Below are 17,890 nucleotides of genomic sequence, written 5' to 3' on the forward strand. Positions count from 1 at the left end.
TTATTACAGCGTGACCGTGGGTGTATGGCAGGACGGGCGCTTGCCACAGGATTAGATCTTTAAGACTCCCGTGTTACGCGCAGGCGGAAGTGACAGGAGTGAAGTGGAGATAAGCTGCTTTCAGCACCACGGACAGCTCCACACTCACCTGCAGCCAGCCAGCTGTCCACCACCGTCCGCTACATTTACAGTCAGCAGTTACAGGGACAGTCCCCCTGGAGACACGCCCGGGGGACACAGCGGCGGTAAAGCACTAGGCCACTAGCGCCCCGCCTTTAGTTCTTCAACTGCTCCGAACACCGCGGACACGCGGCTTAGCGGAGAGTGAACGCGAGGTGAAGGGCAGGGGAGGAGGGGGGTTGCGCGCGCCCGTGCCGCGGCGGGGGCGCGCACACACGGGAGCGCGCACACGCAGAGGCAGCAGGAGCAGCAGCAGCGCACCGGCCGGAGCCCCTGAGGCGCAAGGATGGAGGTCCGACCTGAGCGGGTCAAGGCGGTGGCGGCCAAGGCGCTGGGAAGGGTTCACAGGTACGAGGCGCCTGCAGGACTGCTGTGTGTGTGTGTGTGTGTGTGTGTGTGTTTTCTTTTAGTTTGATGCTGATTTGAAAAGAAGCCCCGGTCTCCCGGATTAACGGGTCCTTCCTGGGACACTTCGTTCCCTTGAGGGCCGCTTGCGATCTGTTATTAACTAAACTCCCTCCAGCAAGTCCGTGGTAATTATCGTGTAATTATCATGTGCTCGAACAATTTTCCGATAGAACTGAGGGTCCAGCTTCGAAACCCAACCCGGCCTGGGTGCAGAGTTGCTGCTTCAGAAGCTTTTACACAAACGGACCGCTTAATACTTCACATTTGTGGCATATATTTGCCTTCCCAGAACTGTGCATAAATAACAATTATTTCTAAAAATGAGTATGGGAGACTTGGAGTGTCAGAGAATTTGAGTGTATTCGAGTGTCCTTGGCAGCGAGGAATTTTGCAGACAATAAACACTGTGAGTCTATATTTATATTTCGGCTTCATGAAGATAATTGGATGAGTCTCATTCTCTGTACACGCTTCCCAAAGCTCGCAGTAATTTGCAGACGGTCTCATACTTGACATCACTAGTTAGTGGGCTCACCCTACCTCAATCTTTACCGCAGTTATCGTGTGCTGTAAGTGTAGATTAACAGTTGCAGTGTACGAAACACATTTTCGGGGCTCCCTAGGAAAGTGCTTGACGTGGATTGGATAGTGCTGAATGAACGATTTATTGTTGGGTCCGATTAACTCTTTCACGCTCTCTGATCAACCTTTTCACTGACTTCTCTCTCCCTCACACTCTCTCTCTCTCCAAGGATTTGATGATGTCTAAATGCATAAATCCTCTCCACAAATAGCCTTCCCTACACCCTGCTGTTGACCACGGTTAAATCCCAACAAATCTCTCTCTCGCTCTCTCTTTATCTCTCTCTGTGGGACGGTGTTGGAACTGAACAATTTGATCACAGACTGATTTACAGAACTTGGTCACTTGTTTGATCCAGGTGGAAAGCTGCAAAGCAGGGATTCCAGAATGCCCTGATTGTCATGTTTTGTAAATGAATTCTGCAATTGCTCTGGTTTTTATAATTATTTCAGCTCATTCGGACACACCAGTAGTCACTATATTTTGTTCTCCTCATAGCTGTACAGGATAAAATGACAAAGAAGGAAAGAATGTTGTGGAATGTCCAAAATGATCTGCTGTCATAGAGACCTGGAATTCAACACTTTGACAATATGTCTACTTAAACATGTTCATATTAAACATGGATATTTGATACCAGTTTATTGATATTGAATTGGCCCCGCCCCAATCTATAAATGCCATGCACAGTTGGATGAGGCAGAGGAGAGGAAGTCAAAGATTAAGAGATGGAAGCAATGCAGCACTGAACAGGCTAAGTTGGAAACGGAACTGGCTCAAATGTAGCCGTCAGAGGAGCTTAAGACATCAGACATCACAAACAAATAAAAAAAACAACAGGGTTAGAGTTAACGTCTTTTGCTTAAAATGTCAAAGTTCAATAGAGAAAGAAATGGCTGTGGACCAACAATAATAAAAAAAGCTATCTAGAATATAATAATACTTAAATTAGCAGAGTTTAGCACATGTTTTCAATTAGTTTTGATTAATGGTATTTTAAATACCATTCACTTGTCCTCAGGGGACGACTGGCCATGGAATTGTGTGTGTGTGTGTGTGTGTGTGTGTGTGTGTTTCGGTGTGAGTTTGAGTGTGTGCTCATGAATTGTTGAAAAAGCTTTCAGAGGTTGTGAAACTGCAGATCTGGCTGCCCTATTCAGGTTTCAGCTTTCTGGACCGTTCAGGCTGGGTACCGACTGTGTTGATGAAGGATATTTGATCCCTGGGGAGTACAGGGGAGAATGGCAGAAGAGACAAAAATAGGTTGCTGTAATGTTGATGAATAATTCAAATGCAAAAAAAGCATTATTATTTAATGAGCAATGGGGAGAGAGGGGAGGAGCATCCCCATCTGATCCTGCTGTACTGCTGCATCTTCCAAAAAATCCTTTAGCTCAGCTGATATGTGGCTGGATGCAGTCCGAGCTAAAACATGCATTGGTTGCATGTTTTTGGTGGCTCTAGACTTTATATCATAACTACAATTGCAACATTTTTTTGCACTCTCTTCCTTTTGACAATACAATAATTTTGTTGCTAGAAATCAATAAATACATTTAATGTTGCCAATTGGGACATGCTATTCAATTTTGTGTTGTTCCAGTGCCATATGTGGAAGATTTTTTTTTTCTTGTGGATTTCAATATCAGAATTATTCCAGATGGGACCATATCTAGATGGATGTCAGAGTCACTGTAGTTGTTATTAAATACAAAATGACAATCGATTGACTGGCTGAGAAAGGTTTTGAAACTGGAAATTCTTAAGAACTGATTGATTAAACTGAATTTAATTAGGAAAAAGTAGTAAATAACTGTGCATTTGAATTTGTAGAGTCTTCTCTATGTTTTTTTTTCCAAGCAGATTTTAGTGATGAATGAGTCAAAAGATGTGAACCATGCATTTGTGGGTTGGTTTGAAATATTGTCATTTTATTCTGGATTTTTCAAGATTTGTTTCCAGTAATAGATAATAGTAGTGTCACGGATTTCACAAGGAGGGAGGACGCAAGTGCAAGTAAAGAGCATATTTTAAAAACATGCAAAAGGATATGTGTCCCCCAAAAGGCCTTAAGTCCAAGAAATATGTAAAACACTGGTGCGACCTGTACAGGAGAATGTACGTGGATGAGACTAATGAAACTCCATTTAAGGACAAACAAGAGCTGGTAAAGCAGTTGCTTACTTGCTCTCCTCTGGGTTCTCCAGTTTCCTCCCGCCATTCAAAATTATTAACAGTAGATGAATTATAGTCTTTGTATTGTCTCTGTTCCTCTGTGTAGATTTGAGTTTGTGAGTGAGCCCTGAACAAACACACTAACCCACCCATTTAATTGATGAAATGATACCTCAGGCAAATGATATCCCAAAACCAAATTTTGTATGGTGTCAAATACACAATTCAAGTTCTGGACATAGAGTTGCTATGTTGAATTCTTTCTTGCTGTAGTGGTGAGTGTTGAAGAGGCTGCATGTATTGCTAGAAGCATGTCTACCATTTATGAATGTTGTTTGATGTGGATGTATTATGGATGTAATGAATTTATCTATAGTGCATCTGGAAAGTATTCAGAGCGAATCACTTTGACAGCCTTATTGCAAAATTTCTACACTCAACACCCAATAATGACAATGTGAAAAAGTTTACTTGAAATGTATATATATATAAAAAAACCTTTTTAAAAGCAGTTACTCTTTTGACATCTTGGCTGTGAACTGAAAGATTAACTGTCCAAGAGCGCTCTGGAGCAGATTTTCATCCAGGAAGTCTCTGTACATTGCTGCAGTCATCTTGCCCTCTATCCTGACTACTCTCCCAGTTGCTACAGATGAAAACATCCTCACAGCATGATGCTGCCACCACCATGCTTCACTGTAGGGATGGTATTGGCCCGGTGATGAGCAGTGCCTGGTTTTCTCCAAATGTGACACCTGCAATTCATACCAAAGGGTTCAATCTTTGTCTCCTCCGACCAGAGAATTTTGTTTCTCATGGTCCGAGAGTCCTTCAGGTGCCTTTTGGCAAACTTTTAGTTCCATCTGACCACTCTACCATACAGACCTGATTGGTGGATTGCTGCAGAGATGTTGTCTAGAAGAAGCTCCTCCTCTGTCCACAGAGGTCCTCTGGAGCTCTGACAGAGTGACCATTGAGTTCTTTGTCACCTCCCAGGTTCTTCTCTCCTGATTGCTCAGTTTAGGTTGCCAGCCAGCTCTAGGAAGAGTCCTAGTATTTTGAACTTCTTCCACTTACAGATGATGGAGGCCACTGTGCTCATTTGGACCTTCAAAGCAGCAGAAATGTTTTCTATAACCATCTCCAGATTTGTGCCTTGAGATAATACTGTCTCTGAGATCTACAGACAGTTCCCTTTACATAAACTGTCAACTGTGGGGCCTTATATGGACAAGTGTGGACCTTTCCAAAACATGTACAGTTTTTTTCCTCAGGTGGACTCCAGTTAAGATGTGGAAACATCTCAAAGATGATCAGGGGAAACAGGATGCACCTGAGCTCTATTTGAGCTTCATGGCAAAGGCTGTGGATACTATTAATTGTAAACCAGTAAATCTTTTCATGTTGTCATTATGGGGTGTTGTGTGTAGAATTCTGAGGGAAAAAAAATAAAATCCATTTCGTAATAAGGCTGTAACACAACAAAATGTGGAAAAAGTGATGTGCTGTGAATATTTTCTGGATTCACTGTGACAGATAAATCAGCACCTTGCTGATGAAGATTATTTGAGAGATGGGATGGTAAAAAAATTGATGAATTTGATCTGAAGGTTTTTTGTGTTTTTTATTATACTACTCTTCTTCATTCTTTGAGCATTCCAGTTTAATTTTGACATTCCAGTTTACAATGTGCTGTTTTTTAGAGAAGGGGATTGAGATGATATTTAGGTATTATCCCCTTGCAGCCCTCTGATTTAGTGAAAGTGATTTTGGTCGTTTTGAATGACAATGAAATATGTCTTCTGCACCTAAATTGAATTAATGTGTCAGAACTATCAAATAAAAGTACAGGCCAAAAGTTTAGACACACCTTCTCATTCAATGTGTTTTCTTTATTTTCATGACCATTTACATTGGTACATTCTCACTGAAGGCATCAAAACTATGAATGAACACATGTGGAGTTATGTACTTAACAAAAAAAGGTGAAATAACTGAACATGTTTTATATTCTAGTTTCTTCAAAATAGCCGCCCTTTGCTCTGATTACTACTTTGCACACTCTTGGCATTCTCTCGATGAGCTTCAAAAAGGGTCGTCACCTGAAATGGTTTTCCAACAGTCTTGAAGGAGTTCCCAGAGGTGTTTAGCACTTGTTGACCCCTTTGCCTTCACTCTGCGGCCCAAAAAATACAATCTAGACCTCTGAATTCACAGAATTCTCGAGAAGCGTCAAGAGAATGGCGAGACGATTGAACTGTCGGCAGAAGGCCGGCCAGAGCTGGTGGAGGAGAAGGAGCTGCCCATGGTGGACTGCACCTGCTTCGGCCTGCCACGCCGGTATATAATTGCCATTCTCTCTGGGCTTGGATTCTGCATATCCTTTGGGATCCGCTGCAACCTGGGAGTGGCCATTGTTAGCATGGTCAACAACCACACCATCTACAGGGGGGACAAGCCAGTGATAGTGGTAAGAGAAGTGGAGACCTTTCACACCACTCAAGTAGATTTTAATGGAAATTTAGTATGAAAGGTGTGATGGCATCATGAACACACAACTGTAACCTGAACAGTCAGAACATGGAGTGATGACAGCTTGATTATTTTTTAAATACACGTTTCAATACAAGACGCGGGGTGGTAGTAGCCTAGTTGGTAACACAGTCATCTAAGAACCAGAAGACCACAACATCATAGGTTTAAATCCCACTATCATTGTGTCCCTTAACAAGACATTTAACCCTGACTTGCTGCAGGAGAACTGTCCCTGTAACTACTAGTCGCTCTGGATAAGGGCATCGTCTAAATGCCATTACATTTTTTTAATAGATAAAAAAGTCATATGCACTATTATAAATAGTGAAATACAAATAGGAAATGAATGAAAGTGCCTTGTCAAGTAATTACAGGCATTTTTAAAGCATTTTTTATTAATGAAAGATAGACCTGAACTTTCAGAACAGGGAAAGCTCAACTCTTATTTATTCTTTCTATCCTGTCTGAAATGACATTTCCTTTCAGAAAGCACAGTTTTCCTGGGACCCTGAGACTGTGGGCATGATCCATGGTTCGTTTTTCTGGGGCTACATTGTGACTCAGATCCCTGGAGGATTCATCTGCCAGAAATTTGCTGCCAACAGGTGAGCTGACAGTACTTACACTATATTCTTATTATTCTTATTGTCACACATACAAATTGTCACACATACAAATCTAAACAAATCTCCCTCTTTATCTCTCAGGGTGTTTGGTTTTGCAGTTGTTGCCACCTCGACTCTCAACATGCTGATTCCCTCAGCAGCACGGGTTCACTTCGGCTGTGTCATCATGGTCCGGATCTTGCAGGGCCTTGTAGAGGTAACTGTAATCCTACAGACAGTGACCCAGTGGTCACAACACTGCTCATATGAGACACGGTCCTACTTTTTATATTTCAAACTCCATTTTTACTTTTTTAGGGTGTGTCCTACCCAGCATGTCATGGTATCTGGGCAAAGTGGGCCCCACCCCTTGAGAGAAGCCGATTGGCTACTACAGCATTTTGTGGTGAGGTCATAGTACAGCTAATAGACAAAAGTCTGAGAGCCCAGTTTTCAAAGAACTATAACAGATGCAGCACTTAGGGGTTGTTTGCTAATATAAAGTATATCCTCAAGATTTAAATCAATACACAGATAAAAACAAGAAAAACCCCTTCTGGTTCTGGGTGCAATTCTGGGTTGCACACCAACAATAAGGGTAGTTAGATATCTTGAAGAGGAGAAAATAGCTCTCTGATCATGAGGTGTTAGTCTATGTCTGTGTATAAAAACCCTCCATTCAATTCGTCTCAATGTGCAAAGTGGTGCAAGACATGTTGCCAGACATACTACCTGATCAATATTTTACTGTCTCAGCTACATAACGTACTTAAACGCAACAATTATTGCAATAAGTGGTTATCTTGGGACTATATCTGCTACCAAATCACACATGCAGATAGAATATTAGGGCTTTTATTATGGAACTCTGACTGAGTAGCAGTGCCATACATGTTAAATTATCCCCCTGATAGTTGTGCTATACATGTCCAAATTATCCCCCTGATAAGCAGGATCAAAGAACTTGCAAACAATCTTCATCTAAACTTTTCATCAACTGTCTGTTCAGTGTGTATTAATGTGTATGTTTGTCAGGCTCCTATGCTGGCGCTGTGGTGGCCATGCCCCTGGCTGGTATTCTTGTGCAGTACTCCGGCTGGTCTTCTGTCTTCTATGTGTATGGTGAGATCACTGTTGACTGTAGTAGAGTCAGCAGCAGCCATTTATTCTTTAAAACCGTCATATGTGAAAAACAAGTTGGATTGAACGAATCCTTCCATTTCTGAAACCTTCACCTTCATTCCAACTACGTATTTACACTTTTTAAGGATCTTTGCCACAGTCCTCAAATTCATTTCCACAATTTCCCTCATCCCTCTTCCATTTGATCCATCTGGCTCTCTCTGTTCTTAGGCAGTTTTGGGATCATATGGTACATTTTCTGGATTATGGTGTCATATGAGAGTCCAGCTGCTCATCCCACCATCACACCTGAAGAGAGAAAGTACATTGAAGATGCCATAGGAGAGTCAGCAGGCCTAGCCAACCCACTGCAGGTCACCCTTGAACCAAATCCAGACCTAAAATTGACCCTTAATCTCAGAGGATTAACCCACAATCAAGATGTTTCCCACTTTTCCGCAAGTGGGGCACCTTTATTTTGCATTTTGTGACCTACATTTGTAAACTGTTGCAGAAGTTTAAGACGCCCTGGAGGCAGTTCTTCACCTCCATGCCAGTATATGCTATCATCGTGGCTAACTTCTGCAGGAGCTGGACCTTCTACTTGCTACTCATCAGCCAACCGGCCTACTTCGAGGAAGTGTTTGGCTTTGAGATCAGCAAGGTGACATATTGTAACACATGCGCACGTTTTTATGCAGTCTTCACCATCAACATACATTTATACACTCAATCATTTTCACTCATCAGCATTGTATTACATGATGAGTTGTAATACATTCATGCTTTTTTATGTGGAATGTTGTTGTTCCAATCTGAACATTGTTGAGGCAGTGGTGCCCTAGCAGGCAAGGAAGCAGACCCGTAATCAGAAGGTTGCCAGTTCGAATCCCAATCTGCCAAGGTGCCACTGAGCAAAGCACCGTCCCCACACACTGCTCCCCAGGAGCCTGTCATGGCCGCTTTTGTTAACGAATTTATACAATGCAAGCAAATCAACCTCATGATGTCACAATCTATGTTTATAAAAGTTGGGCTGTATTTGATTGAATTTTTTCTTTTAAATCCAGTTTCACAGATGCAGAGAAACCTATAAGAATATGAAAACAGAGTGGCTATCTGTCTACAAATTGTTAGTTCTTTTTTTTAATCCCAGAACCTTAACACAGATATAAAAAGATGTTTAATCTCAGTGAATGTCTAGGAATAAATCTAGTGATGCTTGAGCATTTTCTGATCCTAATTCTTACATTAATCTCAGGAATCTACTGAAAAAGTTGAGCCTATCAAACACACATTCAGTTTATGATGCGATCTGACACTGTCATGCTCTTTATTACTGAAGGTCTGTGGTGAATCATGATGGACATCTCTCTCTCTCAGGTGGGCATCCTGTCTGCTCTGCCTCATCTGGTGATGACCATCATTGTCCCCATTGGGGGGGCAGCTGGCTGACTACCTGAGGACACACAAAATCATGACCACCACCAACGTCAGGAAAATGATGAACTGTGGAGGTCAGTCTAAGGGACATGTGCTAACCCTAGACACTGCATTCTATTCCAGCAAACATTTTTAAGCTTCAGTTCAAAGCTCAGTTATTACTCTCACTCGTTTTCCATTACTGCTGAGTCCGATTCAGGGTTGTGGCTGCCAGAGCCCAGTTGGAATTAGTTGTGAGGTTAGTTGTCTTAACTCACAATTATTTTGTCTGTCTCTGTCAGGTTTTGGGATGGAAGCTACTTTCCTGTTGGTGGTTGGGTTTTCACATACCAAAGGAGTTGCCATATCTTTCCTTGTTCTAGCAGTTGGATTTAGTGGATTTGCAATCTCAGGTGTGTGTGTGTTTGCTAGTTTCTGATGTCCTGTTTAGGTGTGGGATTAGATAAGACCTGCTACAAAGACAAAGATGCAATTATTATACGTGTTAAAGACAAGTTTTTAGACTAGTTTCTCACGAAGACATACAAAACAAGTGTGTGTGATTTCTGCATGTGCAGGGTTTAATGTGAACCACCTGGACATCGCTCCACGCTATGCCAGCATCCTCATGGGCATCTCAAATGGTGTTGGTACTCTGTCTGGCATGGTATGCCCTCTCATTGTTGGGGCAATGACAAAGAATAAGGTGAGAAACTGTCTCTGATCAGAATCTTGTTTCTTGCTTCATGAGTTACAGTATATACAGTACTTGCCAATTATATCCCACAATGCCCCAGAGGTGGGTAGAGTAGACTAAAGTATGAGTGATAAAACAACTCAAGTAGTTTAGTTTATGCTTAGTCAAGCTTAGTTTATGGCACCATTTAACCAAATGTTTACAAGCACTAAAAGAGTGTATATGAAATACTGGGATTCTGTATTCTTTCTGTAACCTATGGTTTTAGCACTAGAGACAGTCACACCTGCCATTGGTAATTCCATGCGTGTGCTACATATCTTGTTTTGTCACTATACCACCACAGTTCGTGTGCGGTCATGTGACTGCATGATTATGTCTGATTGGTGAGACATTCTCATGTCTTACATCTACTAGCGGCATCTGTCTGGCAAAAATTTATCATAAAAATTGTTTAAAAAATTGCCTAATGTAGTAAAGTTGTCTATTCACCAATGTTCTCAAGTAAAAGTAAAAAGTATTGCATTGTTAACCTACTCTTACATGTAATTAAAAAAAAAAAAAGTTATTCAAATACATATAATGGACTAAATGTAACTTATGCCCACCTCTTCAATGCCCCTATAAGAGAGGCGATGCTTTATCTATTATAGTCCAGTATCTAGCACCATCATTTACACTGTTCTGGCTATTCTGGCTATTCCAACTAAAAAGTATCTTGTGACCCGTTGCTTCTAAATTTTTAAGTTAATTCAATTGAAGTTTTGTTAACTATTTGGTTTTGTTGTGCTTATCACGTCTAAATGTAGACCCAAGTAAAAATTATGTCAATTAAATGTTCTGTGTTGACTAAACATGCCTAATTAGTCCAACAAGCAGACTCAAATTTAAATATTATGTTGTATTGATTAAATGTTCCAAGGTGACTGAACATTACATTTCAAATTGCACTGTAAAATCCTTCTGTTACTCCAACTAAAACCTGTCTAGTGACCCGTTGCACCTAGTTGTCTTGTGTAAACTGTTGTAATGTACAAGCGGACTTAAATGCTTCATACATTCAACTCTTACTTTCAGTATGGTTTACCTGCTAGTGTCTCACTACCCCACCTTCCCTAAATGTGTAACCCCCAAACAATATGCACATACTAATACATAACATACATTCTAACACTCAGTTATTTAGATGACACACACACTTCATTCCCCTTGTAGCACTCGCAAAGCATGCTGGTCCCCTGAATTAATTAAATGTTCCAAGTTGACTAGTACATTTTGAATTGGACAAACCATCTGAAACCATCTGAAATCAGTACAAGTTTTTCCACTGTAGCTACATTTCAAATAAAATTGACAAGTAAATTGATGTGAATTTTATGTAAACCTTTAACACCTGAAGTGCAATCCAGCAACACCGTATGTCAACAAATAATGAACAAAATATGCAAATAACATTTGAAAAAAATTGGCGTTCAGGTTACAAAGCTTACTAATATCACTCTCAAAATATTTATCGAAAAACAAAACCTATTGATATTACTCAATCAAAGGTACAGCAGGTTGCAAAAACTCAGCTTGGCAGTGATGAAGGCTGTAATGCTTGAGCAGAATGTCTTGCTGCTGTGTAGAATAACCTTACAACAACCATATTGAATTTGTGTCAATAATCTAAAAATAATTATTTCTCTTTTTATCAGACAATAAAACGTTAATCAATGATTATGGCATCAAAAAATTAGGCATTTTGATAATGGTTCTTTCACCAATTTGTTTACATTATAAAGCTAAATCTGCTGATTAGGACAGTTAGTTAACATGAAGCACCACATCGGAAGAGCTAGTGGAAGAACACTGTTGCGCATGTGCAGAGCTCCCTCTTGCTTGGCCAACATAAAACTGTTTGTGCACAATATAAGTTTCAACAGTACAGTTATACCCATTGGCTTGATGAAATTTTAGTAATTGAGTAATAAAAATGATACAATATTTGACAAAGCATATTTATGTCGCACCAACACATATTTCCTTTTTCCCACAACGTTTTCCGCACAAATTTTTTACAGGTTACATACTTCACTGATCTTGCTTCATATATTGCCCTGTCAATCTCTCTCCATGTGTTTCTGTCTTTTCTTCCTCTCTCAGACACGAGAGGAGTGGCAATATGTCTTTCTCATTGCATCTCTTGTGCACTATGGTGGTGTCATCTTCTATGGTGTGTATCTCCTGACTTCTCATTTTTCACCCCTTCACTCCATCCCCACACTGCTCCTATCTGCCCTGGCTTTTTGTTTTTCTGACCAAGTAAATACTTTTCTGGCATAGTGATAACTGATGACATTGCTTAATGCAAATGGTTCTATTGCTTTTGACTTTTCCAGGGATTTTTGCATCTGGAGAGAAGCAGCCGTGGGCGGAGCCTGAGACCATGAGTGATGAGAAGGTGGGAATTCTGGACGAAGATGAGCTAGCTAATGAGACCGAGGAGCTGTACCGGACATCAGGGGCTCTGGATATGGAGCCATGAACCCATCAGAGGATCTCAATGGATCCCAGGCACTGGGAAGCAGTGGCGGTGGAGCAGCAGGGAGCTGGGTGTCCGACTGGGACAAAAACAGAAAGTACATCCAGCCGGCTGGAACAAAACAGCTACTTGTATGGAGGAGAGGGACGAACGAGAACTGACGTAGACAGTGAGACCGAGCTGGGACTGGAGGGAGGGACCGCAGCCATAATAAACATGTGAGCGTTTGTTCACGTAAACAGCTAGTCACCCCCTTTCCTGCCTACTTCTGTTAACCGTCCTTAAATAATAACCCATATGAGTTCATAATAGGACAAAAAAAACAATATGGCCATTTACGATACTCTCTCTAGTAATATGTTATTGATACTGATGTCCAATTTTCATGTACTGTTGCTTAAGTTGAACACTTAAAGCTGTGTATAAGAAACTTGTATAGGAGATAAACAAAGGGATGAACTAAAGATGAACTTTTTTTGGCCATTGAGCAGTGTTATTAACACTTAAATGGCATGTTATTACAATTGTGTTAAAAAAAGCAGTGATTTTTTTTTAACAAAATTCAGGTTTTATATTTTCTGTGTCTATAAACTTTCTGTTGCAATTGGACTTGACGGAGTAATTGTTCCTCATATGAGACATCAAGACTAGATCACTATTTAGCAATTCATTGAGTTTCACACAACTGACTTTATTACAATATCACTGCATCTCCCATATCACTCACTGGTTGTTCTCTGACTCCCACCTCTAGTTCATCACCAGTTTTTATAGAGAGTTTAGACTTGTGTGGAGAGATTAAGAAGTTATACTTTGCTTAGGTTTTATGACACATTTTTTTCCTGATCGTGAAACGGCAATACTTCTCTTGTGCCAATACAATATTGAGAGTGACAGGAGCGTGGTATTGGTCACTAGCACAGAAAGAGCAGAACACCCACACCTTTTATTAGACATATTTAACCACAATTCATCAAAATACATCACACACAAGTAGAACCTGCTCCCTTGTTGTATTTACATAATTCATATTGGAAACTATTTCTGGAGTAGGGCAACGGTTTTAGTAATAACTGCAACACTGTGTCAGCACACAAGCCTTCATGTTGAATCTCATTTGTCCACATCTGAGAGTTCATGTGTCATTCAAACATTATAAACACTAAACGCTCTCTGTTGTTTATACACCAATCAGCCATAACTTTATGAAAGTGAGTATAATTGATCATCTTGTAACAATGGCATCTGGCAGCGTGTGGAATACGTTAGCAGTAATGGCGAGATAGTCATAGACTCTCCAAAAGTACATAGAATGTCTTGTGGGATTTTCCCTTTCTACGCTATGGTCAGTATGCACCAAAGGTGGTCCAAGGATGGAAAGCCAGTGAACCACAGACCATTCATCTTAAAAGTGCCTATAGTGGGCATGTGAGCAAGTGGACCACAGAACCATGGAAGGCGGCCTGGTCTGATGAATTGCATTTGCTTAAAATCAATGGACGGTCCGGTGTAGGTGCGGGGGCCCCAGGATGCCAACTATGGACTGAGGGGCACAACAGCAAGTTGGAGGTGTTGTCTTCCCCAGATTTCAGTTCGATCAAACAGGTCCAAGCCATGGTGGCACCAGCTCACAACTTATACAACTTAAAGCACCTGCATGGCTTGGTGCAAGATAGGATGTTTTCGGAGGTCTAGTGCGATTGATATCTTGGCCGGAGCTAAACCACGTTTTGTAGACTTCCGGTCTCTAAAACCTGTTCCATATGATTCGCTGATTCGAGTTTCACATGTTGTAAATTTGTTTTATAAAATGTTAATGTTTTAATAAATTTTTATTAAACGTTTGATAAAATGTTTAATTTGCAATTCTCGGCGACTGTCATCAGGGGATGATCGCGTGAAGAGATACGAAAAGGCTAAGGAGGTGAAACGGAGTATAAGAAAGCCGGGCTTTTAAGAAGCTGTATTTATTGGATCAGGTCGGGTTTAAGCCTCAATTCTGTTGGGCTTAGATTTTCAGGCTCTACTACAGCTCTAGAATCATGCATCGACAGTTCAGGGCTGCTATGTCATAATGTTATGGCTGATTAGTGTATATTCATTTACGCATGTATATTTTGTTTCTCTGTGTGTGAGAGAGAGTGTGTAGTGGCAGAATACACACATGTGCAACAACCAGTTCTTCAGTTACTCTGATCATGACATGTTTTGTAGGCTGTTATGGAGGACCCAGATTGACACACACTGTCCTTAATGCACTCAACACACATAATTTGCATCCCATGGTTGTTCTGTCCCTGGAACATAGTTATATTAAAAAGTTTTGATTATTATGTGTGTTACTTTAAATGTTGTGTATGAAACGTATGTGTGAAACAGTGGAAGTGGAAAACATCTATTCTTCTTATTCATCATCATTATTATTATGCATTTGTATACTTATAGATGTAAGTTTGGGGGAAGCACATTTCAAAATAAAATTCTGTTAAAATACTGCTCTTGTCCACCTATCCTTTTTTGTCAACAAATGGAAAACAAATCCCTTTGAGCTGATGCTAGCGGCTTCATGTCTAATCAAATGTCTCACTTTTCATTATATCCATGAATATCAATACAATACCCCCAAAGGGAGCTGGGAGAGGGGCAGTCACAATATTTAAATGACTGGTCTTTTCATGTGAGTAAAGTTCATTTTTGTTATTATGATATTAGCTAGAGTGTTGTGCAGTCTAGATGAAAAAGGAATTCTTAGAAAACCTGAACAGTCAGTTCTACAAAATCCATCCTTTGTTTAAAATGCTGATGAAGCATTTCTTCTCACCTGCAGGCAGAGTGTGGATGAAGTAACAGTGTCCCATAATAGCACAAGGGCAGGTATCTGCATCAGGGCAGTTGTCTTCTGGGCAGTGGTGGCCTAGCAGTGGCCTAAGGAAGAGGCCCTGGAAGAGGACATATTCAAACAATATTGATAAAATGTTCAGTGGTCAGTGGAAGTGTCATTGGGTTTCAGTCAGTGGTGTTGAACTTGCTGGGGCATTGCAGAGACTTTTGTTTTTTCACCAGGGACTGTAGGGACTGGGATTTATTTCAAAGCCAAACACTTTATAATTTCACACCACTATTAGAAAGGTCACTATTTGTCAGCTTTGTCATTTGTTGCAATTGTGCATATCTGCAGTTCCGGTTTAGCTTTAGCACCACCCTCTATTAAGATCTGAAAGGTATGTATAATAAATGCCAAAAATTGGGCTTCTGTTGCATTCTCACACACACACACACACCCACACGCACAAACACATATATATGTGTGTGTGTGTGTGTGTATAAAGTAAAGTCTATTTTACATATTCAATAGTTTATCCCAGTCACAAAGCTTAGCACAGTTATGTGAAAAGGAAAGTTCATATTCTCATACACTGGAGTTGAATGTACAATCTTTCCATATGGTTTGGGTTTGTCTCATCACAGACAATTAAACAAAAAAATGATTAGCACAAGAAGCCTGATTTTGCACAAAACCTGTCAATATTCATTTTGTGCTGATCCAAAAGTCCAAACACCCTTACACCCTTGTAATGTACAACAGAAGTGCTCTTTTTTCACAATTGCTCATCACTACTATTTCCAGATGGTGGAGCTAGAGCTGCAAATATTGAAAAAAAAAAAGTGTATATATATATATATATATACACACACACACACACACACACACTAAAATGTTTAGTCAAAATTATCTGTGACAATTTGATTCTGATTTAAAATGTCTAAATTTAGACACCACTTTCTACTGGGAAGCTGTGAACACTCCTGCTGTTCACTGGCCTTTCAACTTTCAGGAAAACTCCTGTCTTTTCAGTTCCTTACCAGAGAACAGAAAGTCCTGAAAAATGCAAATAATAATGCAATGTACTGTCTGTTGTGTTTTTATATTTCCACTGCACTCACAGTCAGTTTCTGGACAGTAGACTGTTCCTCCAGGATTTTTTTGACTGGTTTTGCAGAGGTAACCCCCATCTGAAGTCCTTGTGTATGCTTAGTAGTAAATACATAAAAAAATGAGAGAAAAACAAGATAGAAATTCTTCTGTTTGTAGGAATTTCTGTATTTGATGATGTCTGTATTTAATCACCTCAAGAGACATGAAAGAATCAGAAGTTGTTTAGAGTATTTTCTGAGGAACACAAAACACACTAACACATCCATTCCTACTCATCAAGGGGCAAAACTACATTACTCTTATTGGCTTATCCTAAATAATAAAAGCTTGGGTGACATTTTAGGTCATAGTCAATGTCCTGGATTCAACAGTGGCCCCCCGAACACAACCTGGCTAGAGAATACGTTTTTTTTTTTTTCGTCATCACAACAAAAAAGGAGTAGAACCATGCCCACGTATAAAACAAGGAAATATTCACTTCCCTGCTGATTCTTCACACCGTGTCTTCACACATCCAGGGACTCTCGTGGATGAAGTAGACTGGACGTTTGTCTGCTTTGAGTGTGGAACACCTATGGAGAGGCATGCAGATTCTGTGAGTTGTGAAGGCGTGTCATGGTGCTCAGAAGTCCCGTGTAGCCTCTGGTGTGAAATAGGCATTCTCTCAATCACAGATCTTCTAACTGTGTTTTTTTTAACCACGTTTACAACATGTAAAATGTCTGATATGTTTTAAAAGCACCACATTATTCATCCATTTCAGTTGGACCCTTTAAAAGCTACATGACAGAAGTCATTTGCTTTATCCATACTTTTTGTCACTTTGTCTGTCTCTGTTTGTATGCACATGCTTCTCAAGGTCTGATCATTGATGCATTTGGTGAACTGAGAGACAAACAGGAGCAGGACATAGGGGATATGGAAGATAGACAAATCAAAAACAATTAAAAGATGCAGCTGAAGCTAAAAGTCATGAATGTCAGTGAACTAGCTACGTTTTTATTTTTACCAAATGGCAAACTAAGCATGGTATGTAACAAAAATGTATATTTAAAATGAGAATATGAAAAGTAACATAAATCACTGTATTGTGATATCAAATGAGCTTATAGACAGCGACAAAGATGCACTGGTTCAACTGATGTCACAGCACTCAGAAGGTAAGAAATTCTAATTCAACGGTTGCCTGCAGCAACAGACTGGTCAGAACTGGCAACTGGTGATGCATTGCCTATGGTTAATTTCATGGTGTTAGCATGAGTAATGCGAATGATACACGTTTGCATGGGCGCGACGTACACACCCACACTCTCGTGCACACACTTTCGAACAGTTAATATGATTCCACGTGAATAAAAACAGCAGATAACATGTAAAAAGTGGAATAAAACTGATGATAAAGAGTGGAAAAGGTGAATAAGTAGATAAGAAAAAAGTGAACAAAACATTTATAAAAAAAATTTAGGCATTTTTTAAATGTATATAGCAGTATGCAAATAAGCCAATAATACTGCTCAATATACATCATCATTTAAGATGATAGATTTCTTGAGTTAATGATGTAACAGCTAAATTTAACAGAACATTGACTATATAGATAATCTGACATCATATGTCATTCGTTGCAAAGCTTGTTCTGGGTATAGGCTTTTTCCGAAGCCAAGTCTAATGATATTCTAATGCAAACAGGATACAAACTGAA

At 40.1% G+C, this 17,890-nt stretch overlaps 1 pseudogene; it reads left to right on the forward strand.

Annotated features, from left to right (window-relative positions):
* The first annotated feature begins 104 nt into the window (after positions 1 to 104).
* LOC114784213 (vesicular glutamate transporter 1-like) lies at positions 105 to 12,819 on the forward strand (annotated as a pseudogene).
* Positions 12,820 to 17,890: the final 5,071 nt, after the last annotated feature.

Source organism: Denticeps clupeoides, unplaced genomic scaffold (assembly GCF_900700375.1).
Source record: "Denticeps clupeoides unplaced genomic scaffold, fDenClu1.1, whole genome shotgun sequence".
NCBI classification, from domain to species: Eukaryota; Metazoa; Chordata; class Actinopteri; order Clupeiformes; family Denticipitidae; genus Denticeps; species Denticeps clupeoides.